Source organism: Sebastes fasciatus, chromosome 14 (genome assembly GCF_043250625.1).
Source record: "Sebastes fasciatus isolate fSebFas1 chromosome 14, fSebFas1.pri, whole genome shotgun sequence".
In the NCBI taxonomy this organism is placed as follows: Eukaryota; Metazoa; Chordata; class Actinopteri; order Perciformes; family Sebastidae; genus Sebastes; species Sebastes fasciatus.
In genome coordinates, this window is record NC_133808.1 from 17669252 (window position 1) to 17684066 (window position 14815).

A 14815-nucleotide genomic window follows, 5' to 3' on the forward strand; every position below is an offset into this window, starting at 1 on the left:
CAGTTCAGTGTTCACAACGGAAATGAACAAATTCAAAGCAGTTTTTTGGGTAAAACAGAGGTTTGATGCTTTGATCTGTTAGACGTATAATGAGTGAGACAAGTCCTAGATATTATATCTTGGTTCGAGTGGGTGGTGACAATGAAACAATGAACAATGACATGCACACATAACTGTGTGAGAGATTAAAACAAAGCAAAATCAATTTGTAATCTTTCAAACTAGTGCAGTGCCTGTTCGGGGCGCATCCATTCGGAACGCTTGTCTGTTTGGAGCGGGCCGATTGCTTGGCTCCCTGAAATGCCACTTGCAGCGTTACTGAGAACTGCTCATCGCTTGTTGATACCAGGGAGGTGAAGAAGAGTTGGGTTGTAACGTTAGTATATCCAGCAGCAATGGGAAATGGAGACAGACAGAAGAACAGGTCAGCCTGCTGTGTCGCGAAGCTTCGAATACCTTCAAATATTTCTCACAGAAACCTGCCCAAAAATAGTATTCGGGACAGCCCTAATTAAGAGAAAGGGAGCTAGAGAAGGAGAAAGAGGTTGTGTGTGACAGAGATGAGCTGCGGGATAACTGCTCGATCAGTAAAATGTGGATGACGCCAAGTATGGACTAAAATGTAAATTTTCTGGTGAGAGAAAAGCTGTTGGTTGACAGTTTTAGTTTTTTTTTGCTTACCCTTTTATGAAAATATCTGTGAGAACATCAGACCTTGTCAAATCTCCTTCAGCTCTTTGATCATGTTTGAATTAGCAAGCATGACTGTGTGCCTGCATTTGTGTGTCTGTACATGCATGTTCTTGGAAAAGTAGTGTTTGGTCAGCTCTCAAGTAGTGTACAAATTGTACCGACTTCGACACTGCACGTCCTTGGGGTCCCCAGCAATACACTTGCAAAGTGTGAAATACACACACACACACACACACACACACACACACACACACACACGCACACATACAGAGAGTCCCTGCTTTATAGTGATGAACCTTTTCTGTGTAAATGGAGTGAAGCCTTGGAGCTACTTGAGACAGCTCCAGTGAGCTGCTATGTTCGCACATGACAAACTCGCTGCAATAAGGCATCCTTTGCAATAAGATGGCGAGTTCAAGTTGTCACTGCTTTGTGCCCACAATGTTGCTTTGTTACCAGTGCTGCATGGGTTGGCGAGTACACCACTAGTTTAATTACATTTCCCAGTACCATTTGAGTTGTAATGTTGTAAAGTAGCAAGCTATTTTTTGCATAAATGAATGAGCACATTTGTTTATTATGACTTTACAGTAGATGCTCCATAATGTGAACTGTGGGGGAAATATCAGTAGACTTTTTTTATGGTTCACTCCCTGCTGCTGGTATTTGGTGAGGCCATTTGTCACAATGTCTGCCAGCCTCAAACATGGAAGCTTAAGTATTGTTAGTTGGCTAAAGTATTGTCTTAGCTCTGCCTTTGTTTGTGTGCTTGGTAAATATCAATATGATTTAATGCTATTAATGTTGCTGTTTTATTACATTTGATTTGATCTGGTTTTGGGCGATGGCCCTCTGCTAGGTGCTGATTTCTGCATGTGTGCTGCTGTTTATTTATGCACGGTATTTGCATTGTTATTTTGAATTAGTTCTAGTGGTTAAGCTTATTTTTCTCGTTGATTAACTGCATTTTTCCCCTAGGTTGTTGTTTTGGAGGGCTCTCCAATTGGCTCACTGCAGACCAGGTCTCTAGTAGATAGTTATATAGTCTACTGTTGCTTTAGGGATGTTTTTCTGCAGAGCTTGGTGTTTGCTTGTGGGGAGCGAGGAGTTTGTAGCTTAGAAACCAAATATCTCACTCTGTACATCCTCCGTATTCACATAATACATCTGTTCCACATGAGTTGACTGACTTAGGTTTTCTAACTCTGCAATGTCAAGTGTAGTGTTTGCTATAGAGATATTGAGCTGAACTGGACACAGTGAAGCACAGCATTTATCTTTACCTTTAACGACTATATCCTCAAAATGAATTTCAGGTATGAGACTGTCCTGAATGAGATCAGTCGTGGTCATATATATATTTAATGGTAAATGGAACACGTGACTATAAATGTACTTCTGGGACTCCCTGCTACTGCAAAGCTCCATTACGTCACCACACATCTTGATAGCACTGTATGTGATTTAAAGACAAAAGTAGGTGTAAAAGTAGATTTTCGTCCATTGTGACACCCCTAGCTCCCAAATGTATCTTTTTTTTTTATAAATTATATATCATCTCAGCTCCTAACATTACAAGATGACATTCTAATCAGATACACATACAGTATGTCAAAGTATTGATCGTTTATAGGAATGTTGCACACTTAGGGAGCTCTCAAAGAATCCAAGCAGCAATGAGCATTCAGCTGAAAGAACTCAAGCGTCCTCATTAAACATACATGAACATTAAATCTTTGTGAAATCAACAAAACCAAAAGCGAAGCACAAAAGGAGGCAGCCTGGTCCAACGAAAAGGCGTATGAATGACTCGGTAATGCTCAAGGCAAAAGTGTGCAATAAGAACGACGTTGTTGCTTTTTGCATGTCCTTTGTACGCCATGTAGTCTGCACTGACTGTAATGTAAATGCATCCACGTAAATATGCTACACTCCGAGTTAGTGATGTAGAATAAAAAGTGAGGAAGACCAACAAACAGGACTTTCAACCAGGAGACCGATGTTCGAGAGCAGTGTTTTGTAAGTTACGCTAGTGACGTTTGTGATGTGTTTTCCATACTATTATTACACAGTTGAGGTTGAATACTTGATTGTGATTGGTCAATCATGGCGTTCTACAGTCTGTGACCATTGCTGTGTATAACAGATCGTTGCTCTGGACGCAGTTCTGATGTCAGACTCTGGAGGACCATTTTTGTGTCAAATTACTGATTTCTTAAATAAGTAGCTGTGTAATATGCGGGATAATGTACAGCTAGTGGGTCATTGTTGTGAAATAAACCACTTCAGGGCGATCTTGCATCGCCCTGTCAGGGTTTATTTCACATCAACGACCGGCTCGTTGTACAATATCCCTTACATTGTTTCCGTATGTATTGTACTTAGTTGTCATACTTATTTTAAGCCCAACCGTGACGTTTTTCCTTCAACATAACCAATCAGTTTTGTTGCCCAAAACTGACGACGTTACTGTATAGGTTTGTTGCGTGGCGTACAAATGACATGCGAAAAGCAGCGTACAAATGACACGTGAAAATATATATAAGGTAGGGTATAAGGAAGAGGTTCCCTGGGGTAGTACAAGGAAACCAAGAAGTGTAATGGCAGCATTGTACACCAGCATGAATTTGATTAGACGTTACTAATCAGCTGGTAGCCAAGCAGCCAGTGAGTGTGAAGCACTATCCACCTTTGCACTACTCTTTAATGTTTTTAAACTGTTTCGCTTTTAAGCAAAACTGCTTCATCCGAATAGATGATACATTACAGAATGTAAAGCTTCCCCGCGGGCAAGGCCAGTGTCAAACAATTTCAGTTTCACCTGACCCAAAGACCCTCCAACCTCTGGTTTCTATATTGCATTTAGCCTCTTAGCTGCATAATAAGGCATTTGTACAAGAACTCCTCCATTCAACTGCTCTCGGAGTTCGTCGGTTTTCTGTCCAGATGGCTACTGAAAACGCTGAGCGACCTGTGTGATCTCTCAGCTCAGGTGGCAAAACGGACCGTGTGCCTTTCCACTGTGCATGACATGTATGCCCCCATGCCAGTGGTCATATGGGGGAATCAGCTACAGATCATCAACTCTGGAACTGGCAATGATTTCTACAAACACACTTCCACAAGGCAGATGCTTCTTGACATGGAGCACGAACCCAAGCTGATACTCATCTGGTACGCAAATATATAGTAACTTTAATGGAACAATAAAGTAAAATACTGGTGATGGTGGGTGGTTTATAGAACAGAAGTTGCTTCAGTGTGCCAGAGTTTGTAGGCTGTGAAGCAGCAGTGAAACAGTTCCTCTTAATGCGAAACAACAGTACTCCTTGTGTGGCTGATTGCAAATCGTTTTTATATGTTTTATATGCATACGCTGGGAATAGTAAAAGGTCATTCATTTACTCGACTGTGAAAACTGTTACCAAACATGCTCATGGTTCTCATCTCCAGGTTAACAGGGGTCTGTAAATGTGTGGTTTGTGAAGCCAGGCATTGATGTATTGATAACGTAAAAGCAGCTGAGGGACCGACATGTGACAGGAAGTAATTAAGCTTCCATTAGAGATGCTCATCTCGGCACACGGTTAATGCACTCCAAAGATTTTCCTCTCGTATGCTCCAAATGCGCGGTCACAGTTAATGTAAATAGCCGAGCCTGACCCTCCTGTCACCACAGCCTTTCCCTTCTGTGCTAACATCAGCAATAATGATGAATCATTATGCAGGGGAATCTGGCATTTTCCTCTCATTATCTGGCAGGCTGCAGCTCCCCCGTCAGCCCCAGACACACCTCTGTCTGAATCCTATTATCCCTCCACTCCTTCAGCAATGTGAAGAGGATCGCCAAACCTTCTTGTAAAGCACTTCACCGTGACACATGCTGTTGACCACAGTTACACGTGTGATGTACTAGACTCGTGTCAGACAGCTGAATAGAAAAATGAGTTTTGAATACAGAATTTGATGTCATGCCGTACGCCCACACGCAGGCCACACACAAGTGATTTTATTATCATACGCACCCACACATGAACACAATCACACAGCGTGCAAAATGCAAGATACATGAGTTTCTTTTGTGACAATAGTGCTGTCTCTGTGGTGTGTACCCCTCAGAAAAAGAAAATACAGGTTCTCTTTGATTCATCTCCCTTCTCTCTCCCTCACTCCCAAAGCTCTGTCATGAAATATGCATTCACACGTGTTGGGAACATACAGGACCGAGAGAACAGCCTGCTTCCTTTGCCGATCGCAGTAGTAAAACCTGCGTCTTTTTTAGCTTCCAGTCCCTTTTCAACAGGGTGCTGTGGATAATTTACGATGCGAGTTAAAGCTGTGAGGCAAACACAATTACAGCTTGCCACTGTGAGTCACTGTGTCACAGACCTTTTGTCTCCATTGATCATCGGATGAACAATGGAGACACTTTGATAAGTATCCAGCTTCTGAATCAGGATTTTGTCAGCACTGATTGTTTGATATATCTTTCATATATCATAACTAGGACCCTCAATCGATTGAAATATTGAATCTTGATTAATTGCTCATTTTTAATCTGTTCAAAATGTACCTTAAAGGGAGATTTGCCAAGTGTAATACTTTTATCAACATGGGAGTGGGCAAATATGCTTGCTTTATGCAAATGTATGTATATATTTATTACTTTAAATCAATTAAATACACAAAACAATGACAAATATTGTCCAGAAACCCTCACAGGTACTGCATTTAGCATAAACAATATGCTCAAATCATAACATGGAAAACTGCAGCCCAACAAGCAACAACAGCTGTCGGTGTGTCAGTGTGCTGACTTGACTATGACTTGCCCCAAACTGCATCATTAAGTGGGCGTCTCTGTAAAGAGGAGACTCGTGGGTACCCATAGAACCCATTTTCATTCACATATCTTGAGGTCAGAGGTCAAGGGATCCCTTTTGAAAATGGCCATGACAGTTTTTCCTCGCCAAAATTGAGTGTAATTTTGAGCGCTATTTAACCTCCTTTGCGACAAGCTAGTATGACATGTTTGGTACCAATGGATTCCGTATGTTTTCTAGTTTCGTATGATGCCAGTACTCTAGATTTAAAAAAGATCAATTTCTTTAATGTGTTATAGAAATGAGTGGTATTAAAATCGCGTTAACGTTGACAGCCCTAATCATAACACAGTGAATGTTGTACATGTATGTAGGGCTGCAACTAATGATTATTTTCATTGTTGATTAATTTGTCAATTATTTGCTTGATTAATCGATTAGTTGTTTGGTCTATTTAATGTCAGAAAATATTCACATTTAAAGAGCTGGAATCAGAATTTGGACTTCTCTTTAAAAAAAATACTCAAACCGATAAATCGATTATCAAAATAGTTGGCGATTAATTAGATAGTTTACATCTAATCGATTAGTCCTCACAACTCTACATGTATGTATGTGGTTTCTTATGTAACTGTCGCATCATGTAACCTGGCTGTGTGTTTGTGGAAGCAAGAAGCAGAGAGCAGTTTGAGAGACTCAGCAAAACTAAAAGCAGAGCTCGGGAAACGTACAGCTCCAGGGCTCCCATTACAGGTACAGGATATAGAAAGCTAGCAGCAGAGAAGTGTCTCCAGAGAAAACTCTGTCCAAAAAAGTTTAGCCTGCTCTGAAACAGCGTGTCTGTGCTGCGTGAGGTGAGAAAGAGACTTTTGTAAAACTCAAACAATTTAGAAAGTAAAGTCTGAATCAGTGTATGAGTGCATAGGTGGAACGCTTCTTAAGTTGCATTTGCAACACACAAAAAAAGAACTATTAGCCACAAAACAATTGTTTATAAATGCAATTAAATTGCCAGGCAGTATTTTCCACATGCATTTATTAAAGGCAAAAATAAAGAGGTAGTGAGACAGCTTATTAATGATGCTGTCCAGGAGTTCTTAATTAATACATCTCTCCTTTGCGAGCAGATGGCCGTTGCCACCGAGACAGAGCCGCCCTGCACCCGAGATACATGCACTTCAAGCAGTTGGCCATGTGTCCACACAGCACCCCTGCAGAGGCAAGAATATAATCGACGTCCAGCATTCAAATTCACAAGGACATTCTGACAAACGACATGTCATAAAACAGACTTGATTTTTTGATTTCGAGGCATCGATGAAATGCAGTATGTCTCCTCCATCATGAAAAGAAACACGGCGAGCGACGCAATTTAAAGTAAAATCAATACTATCCTCATTCTCTGTGATGCAGCGACAAAGTGATTCATGTCCACATCATCAGAGAAAAAGCTTGCACCATCTGAAGTGTTGTTCAAGGCGATGTATTCACTTCAATGGGCACAGTCGCCTAAGATGATGAATGAAAAGGAGAGTGGAGGAAGACATGGTAAATGTTGCACCAAATCCACATGCTCCATTCTATTTTCTTCACCTGAAATATCCAGGTGCGATTGTGCACGAAGCCTTCGACTCAAATTGAAAGTGACAGAGCTCATGAATACATCTAGTGGGTGACTCTTGTGTGCTTTATTTGTATATTCAGCCTACTCGATATATACAGTATATAAACCTTCTGCTGCTGCTATTTGGCACTTTAGGCTGTTAGGGATTGCAGTTATTATGCTTTAAGTCAAAAGTGCATACACAGTAATAATATATGCATCCACTAAGCCATTCTGGCTGGAAGCCTCAGTCTGCTAAGTGGTGTGTAAATAGAGGAAGTAAATTACCATAATACCACATTTCTGGCTGTGGTAAAAGGCACCAAGGACATGGGAACATGCAGCAAAAATATAAAAATGCTCATGTGCTGAGCCAACAGCTGTTTTCAAATGCTATCCACATTAAATTGTGTGAAAGGCCTCCAAGGACAAGACCACTGAATGCCCTTTATGATGACTGCACCCAATTAGTCTGTAGTTTGAAAGAGCTGATTGAGATAAAACCTGATTTAGTATATGCACGACAAATAATACCCATTATATTATATTATATTATCAAACCTGCCACTTGGGGGCAGCAGAAACCAGTTACTGTTTTCTGTTTACAAGTCTAGGAGACACGGAGCAACATTACCATTCATTTGGAGTCGTTGTTCACTCTCCTTTTAGCTCTGTTTTTGGTCTCCACCAACTACTGAACACCACACTACGTTCAGCAGCTAACCTCTAGTTTGCTAACTTTGTCTGTTTGGTGTTTGGTGCTGCACAGGTAGTGTACAGTGGTGCTTTCACAAGTCTTAATTCACAGTGCACAAATTAAAGCGGACCAAATAGATAGATAGATAGATTGACTATTGATCCCCGAAGGGAAATTGAGTTGTTACAGCAGCAGCAATTTATATACATCACAAAAACATGCATCACTCACACGAGGTAAGTACAAAAAACACCGTATTTACAAATCTCTATACACATACCAATTACTCTACTTTAAATGAGATAAAATAGAATTAAAGATATATATCTGCTGTGCAAAATTTAAAGTAAAATATGTGTTGTGCAAATAAATAAATAAATAAAAAACTTAATTTGCTGATAAGCGTGTATGCCAATTAGCGAATTAGTCTTTTTTGTCTCTAGAGCTGACACTTCTATGCAGGGAACGGCGGACTTTGAAATACTGCTGTCAAGGTTTTTTCACTTTGACTCGTCGGCACTGATCTACTGTACGCACGAATCCCTTCTCCTCCAGTTTATCTCGAACGACTTTATAAACGGCATGATTTTTGTGGACTTTATTTAGCATATTCTGCGTTCTCTTCGGCCCAGAAGTCAGTCCTCTCCCACTCATGTTAACCTGTCGTTTACCTGTGTCCATCTCAAAAACCCATAGACAGTCCGTGTTTTGGTTCGCTTGGAAACAGTCCAAGACCCCCTCTCACAAGCGGTCTCAGACGGCTTGTTTTGGTCCGCACCAGAGTGCAATTACTGCGTTCACAACCACTCAAATGAATCACACCAGAGATCGATTAAAACGGACTAAATGTTGGCTTGTGAAATCGCCCTTAAAGAGCTTTTTTGCTGAAAACAGCTGCCTCTTGCAGCCAAAAGTGACGCTGATAAGAGACATTTTTTGAAATGCGTTTTCTTACCGAGGGTTACCACTTTCATATCTGAAGGTATGCTTAGCCTATAGCATAGAGACTGGAAACAGGAAATAGCTAGCATGGCTCGACCCTAAAGAAAAATCTGTTCACCTTTTAAAGTTCATGTTACATCTTGTTTCTTGCCTGCTGATATTTTAACCTCTGGATCGAGCCAGGCTAGCCGTTTCCCATTTCCTCTCTTTATGCTGAGCTTAATTAAAAATCTCCTGGCTGTAGTTGATGGATATTTGATCTCATCTAACTCTCAGCGAAAAAGCAAGCGTACTTCCCAAAATGTCAACTGTTCCTTTAACGTGCACACCTTACTCTATACAAACAAACCTTTGAGATTTCTGTTCAAAAATCTGGGTTTGATGGGTATCTGACTCGACAGAGAAAATCTATATCCCTCACAGCAAACAAAGTCTCACACTTTTCAAAAGGTAGAGGCTACAGAACTCATGCCAAGAGGAAGTATGCAGAGCACAACAACAGCCTCCATTCATCAAATGCCAATGCTTCAAGTTCAATGTGGTTTTTGTCAGGAGAGAAAGACATAACAGGCGCAGCGCTGTGTTCTCAAGTCAAGAACAAGAATCTCAACCATGTGAGAGGCATGTTTCCAAATTAAATTATTCACCATAACATACATTCTTCTCCTTTTTCAACAGCCTGCATGGACGCCTTTTGCCTTTGTGCACGGCTTTGTGTTGTTTGTCCAGTGGAATTGAAACATCATTTGTACTTGAAAATACACACGGCCATTTGTTCTCATTTGTCAGTCTGGCTGCACATCTGAGCTTACCCACGGGGACGGCTAAAATGTACTTTACTACTGAGCAGAGACAATTAACTGTCCTCTAGAGACGCAGTGCCTCTGAGGCCATATGGTGCATTATTTAGGGTATATTCAACTGATAATTATGAAAAGCCGTGAAATCTGGCTTCAAAATTGGTGACTCTGCAAAGACTAACAGACAGGACTAAATTACTCTGAATTAAATGTCACTAATGAATCTTAAATCAGAGTTTTAGACATGAAAACAAAAACAAAAAAATATATATATATATATTATTTGAGATTTATTTGTTTGCACAATAAAACAAAGCAGCAGGAACAACAAAAGAAAAGAAGTTGTGCAGATGGGATTAAAAAACAACGGGTTTATAGAAGGAATCTGACCTCGATCTGCCTCCTAACATTATTACTCTGAGAGGAAAAAGATTGTATCAAACTAGCAGAAAAGGAGCAGCCCTAATGATCCTCTGAGAACAGAGAAAACAGCAGGTTTCTATACCTGCTATAATTACTGCTCATGTTTATTTGGATTATGTGCAGTGTAGGAGGAAGAGCGGCTGTGTTTCCACCTCCCCTTGAGTCAAAACAGACTGTCCTCCCGAGCTCTGCCTGCCTCCACGTTCAGCCTGTGCTTTCTCAATGCAGGGTCAGTAACAATGACCAGGCAATCTGCCGGACGTCGCAGCTGGTTTGATCTCTAGCTCTAATTTACTTTGGAATTTTGTCAATTTTCTGCGGTATTGTAGTTTTGTAAAGGTAGGAGCTGTTGTTGCTGGGCTGAATATGATGGATACTCACTAATGTTGAATATAAATGGACTTTTTTCAGTCCGGCATCTGCATGGAGTGGAATTGTGTATGAAATCTTCTATTAAAAGACATGATCCTCAAACTCTGCTACTATATGCAGCAATTAGTTTTATAATACAACATTTGAATCTGAGTTGGTAGAATGAATTTCTTAGCTTTTCTCTCTTTTACTCTCCATTAACCTCTATATTATGATCCTGTTGCATTAACATGAAATAGCAAGTAGTTATCATGTCTAGAGAAGATTGTCTTACACTATGACTGTACCAAACTAATACCACAAAATACTTGTTTAAATTAACGATAATTTCACAAATAATCACAAGTAATTTTTATAATTATTAGGACTGTCAATCGATTTAAATTAAAATATTTAATTGTGATTAATGAGCATGATTGTCCACAGTTAATCGCGATGAATCACAAATGAATCACACATTTTTTATCTGTTCAAAATGTGCCTTAAAGTGAGATTAGTCAAGTATTTAATACTCTTATCAACATGGGAGTGGACAAATATGCTTGCTTTATGCAAATATATGTATATATTTATTATTGGAAATCAATTCATATAGTCCAGAAACCCTCACAGGTACTGCATTTAGCATAAAAAATATGCTCAAGTCATAACATGGCAAACTGCAGCCCAACAGGCAACAACAGCTGTCAGTGTGTCAGTGTGCTGACTTGACTATGACTTGCCCCAAACTGCATGTGATTATCATAAAGTGGGCATGTCTGTAAAGGGGAGACTCGTGGGTACCCATAGAACCCATTTTCATTCACATATCTTGAGATCAGAGGTCAAGGGAGCCCTTTGAAAATGGCCATGACAGTTTTTCCTCGCCAAAATTTAGCAGATGTTTGGAGCGTTATTTAGCCTCCTTCCCAACAAGGTAGTATGACATTATGACATGGTTGGTACCAATGGATTTCTTAGGTTTTTCTAGTTTCATATGATAACAGTATCTTCACTCTAGCTCTCAAACTGAGCCCACTACAACCTAAAAAGCAAGTTGCTTTAAAGAAATTAGTGGCAAATTTGCGTTAATGCGTTATTATCGCATTTACAGCTGGAAGTGTGAAGAAGTTTTTTCTCTGTTCTAAGAAACAAATTAGATGGAGTCTTCTTTCCTATTATTCCAAACTCAGCAAAACAAACAAAGTATAACATGACGCTGTATAACCGCTATAAGAAGTCAGAGGTCGTGGTGGGCAGTTACAGTAGGCATTCAGAGCTTGTGATTTTGACCACAGTTGTTGCAGCCTATGAGTATTTTCTATATTTATTTATACAAAGAAATAAATTGTCAGTTAGTGTTGGTAGTGTGTGAATGAGGTCTGTGGCTATTAATTGGCCATAAACCCAATTAGACTGATGTAACACAAATGTGACAATTCATCAGTTTCTCCCTCACTGGCATTAGGTTCCCAAAGAGTTGGGGTGAGTCACTTGCACATTTAGTATACATGTGACCCTCGTCTTTGGCCACCACTTAGTTCAGAGACTTTAGAGGTTATTTTTTTAAATTAAGTATCCCAATTAGGATGTTAACAACTGACCCTCAGCCTTGCTAATACTTGCCACGACGGATCCTGTTCCTGGTCTTGTTTCTCCTCCTCTACACATCACAAACTTGGCGTGCCTACACACACACACACACACACACTTAAGTAGACTCCACAATCTTCCTTTTTGTAATTTAGCACGTCTTGTGTACAAATCTCTAGAATCAAACTCAATCCATAAACTCTGGTGCTCTACTTCGCCCACAGCTGGATCAAGGTGGATCTCTGTGAGCAATCTTCCAGGGAAGGACAGCAGCACATTCATGGCAGGTTTTTATAAAGTAAGGATCCATGTCCTTAAAATGAAGAGGTCTTCCACAAAGCCCCCCGCCCCCTCTCTCTCTCCCTCTCCCTCAGGGGCTGCTTGTGTTTGATCATCACTGCCAAAAGGAACATCCTTCATGGTAAATGGACTTGCATTTATATAGCGCCTCAAAGCGCTTTACACTACATGCCAACATTTACCCATTCACACACACATTCGTACACTGATGGCAGAGGCTGCCGTAGAAGGTGCCAACCTGCCCATCAGATTCTCATCTAATCATTCACACACACTCGCACACCGAGGGCACAGCCTTCGGGAGCAATTTGGGGTTCATTATCTAGCACCAAGGACACTTCTACATGCGCGATATGCGATATTATTGCCTTTATTTTTGTTGCAAATTACTTTATTTATCCGGATTTTAGTGCTATATAAATACGCTTTGTTGTTGTTAGGCTACTATAAGTATATTGTTGCTTTTTAAATGACAAAGATGACAGTTTTAAAGCTAAATAAATACTTGTTTAATGTTTATTGCTAAATGCAGAACACAGAAGGGCATTGACGCGCAGCGTTTTTTTCAGCTGGGACGCTTCGGTTGTGTCTGGTTACTAAGATACGGAATATCCGCAGAAGTAAAAATGTCGACACAAAGTAGAGAACCTGCTCTGGATGAAGGGAAGACTAAAGCATGTAGGGAGAAAGGACGAACCCGCCAGTCTATGTCTATTAATTTCTCCTCCATTGTTGTTGTTCAGCACTTGTAGCCTACATGTAGGATGTGACAGTTGGTCTTTGTGGTATTTGTCCCGCCCCTCCTCCATTATGATTGGACGGCTGGGTTTTACCAAAAAAATAACAGCAATATATCGCCTTGCTTACAGTACCGCAATATATCCCAATACATTGAATCGTTACTCCTGTATCATGATACGTAACGTACCGCCAGATTCTTGTCAATACACAGTCCTAGTGTTACAACTCAAGCGATCTACATAGATTTCAGAAGTGGCAGACAAAAAAAATTGTGTGGCTAGTAGAAATGTGCAGATACCTGCCACAGTGGCACGTGAGGAAAAAAATAATATTTTAGACCCTGACCAGGATGCTATTGTGGTCCGCGAACCCTTATAACCCGATTCTGGCTTCACTTCACTGGCTCCCTGTACGTTTTAGGAATGATTTTAAGATTTTATTATTAACATATAAATCATTAAATGGGCAACCTCTGACCTATCTCTCTGATCTTTTAAAACCACATCTTTTATCAAGGACACTCAGATCAACTGACCAGTTGCTTCGGACTGTCCCGAGGTTGAAGCTCAGGGGTGACCGAGCCTTTGCAGTTGCAGCTCCAAAGCTCTGTAACGCTCTGCCTCCACGTGTTCGGCTGTCCCCCACACTGCCTGTTTTTAAATAAAACCTCAAAACGCACTTTTATTCCTTGGCTTTTGGCTCGGCATGAGAGTTGCCTTTTTTTACTCCTTTTTCCTTTCCTATTGGTCTTAACGCTTTTATTATTTTAATGTCCTGTTGGTTTTAAGTTGGTCTCAGTGTTTCATTGTGTTGTTTTTATGTATAATTGTACAGCACTTTGGTCAACTTTTGTTGTTTTTAAATGTGCTTTATAAATAAAATTTGGATTGGAATGGATTATAAGGTCTACATGAAGACTGGGTGACTGCAACATTCACAACAGGTAGCATGACGTTATGAACCAGTAACAAGACAGACAGATAGATGGTATGAATGCAGCAGGATGTAAACGACTCTAGCACATCACTGCACACATACACTAACTGAGAGGACAAGAAGCAACTTATTTTAATGAAGTCTGCCAAAATTACAAATTGTCACACGTTGTTAAATTTGGTTCCGTTTTAATTGAATCTATTCACCACAAAATTGGGAGGTTTACTGTGTTAGAAGCCAAAAGCAATCACTAAAAACAAGATTGAGCTGTCAAAGGCAAAAGCAATTTTTTGTAGTCAGACAGCCGACTTAAAATTTTACTGACTTATATACTATTTCTTACTACGCAAAGAAATTAATTTTACAGTTTGACCTAATCTAAATTTCTGACCAAATCTCCAGCCTTTCAGAATTTGTTTAGATTGTTATTTAAGACACGAGTTGACAAAAGATTTTCCTGAAGTTAAGTTATGATTATATGATTCCTCTGAAGCGCAGCTCTACACTACCCCAAAAAAGTGTCTCATTATGCAGATAGTAATTGGCGCTGACAGTCAGTGATGAGTGAAATAGAACTGCGGAGTAATTACAGAAGTAGATTCATCATAGTTACTGTCTGTAATTATGTCTTGGCAGTTTTACTGTAATTCAGTGATGAGACAGATTGCAGAGTAGATGATGTGCAGCGGGCGGCAGAGAATCTTAAAAGAATAACATCTTACAGAATTTAATTGCAGTTTGGTGCAGTGTTATCATGTAAGTAATTCGTGTAAGAAATATTATATATAATCATACGCTCCTCTGTGTATGCTGCAATGTGTGAGTGATGGCTGATGCATTTGCTTAAAGCCAATTCCCTCATTTGTAAATAGATGTTTTCACCATATTTCCCTTTTTATCTCTCGTTATGTTT

At 40.0% G+C, this 14815-nt stretch overlaps 1 protein-coding gene across 1 annotated transcript in view; it reads right to left on the reverse strand.

Moving 5' to 3' along the window:
- The window catches only part of b3galt1b (UDP-Gal:betaGlcNAc beta 1,3-galactosyltransferase, polypeptide 1b), a 58740-nt gene that overhangs the window by 23644 nt on the left and 20281 nt on the right, over positions 1-14815 (reverse strand). The gene's annotated exons all lie outside the window — the stretch shown is intronic.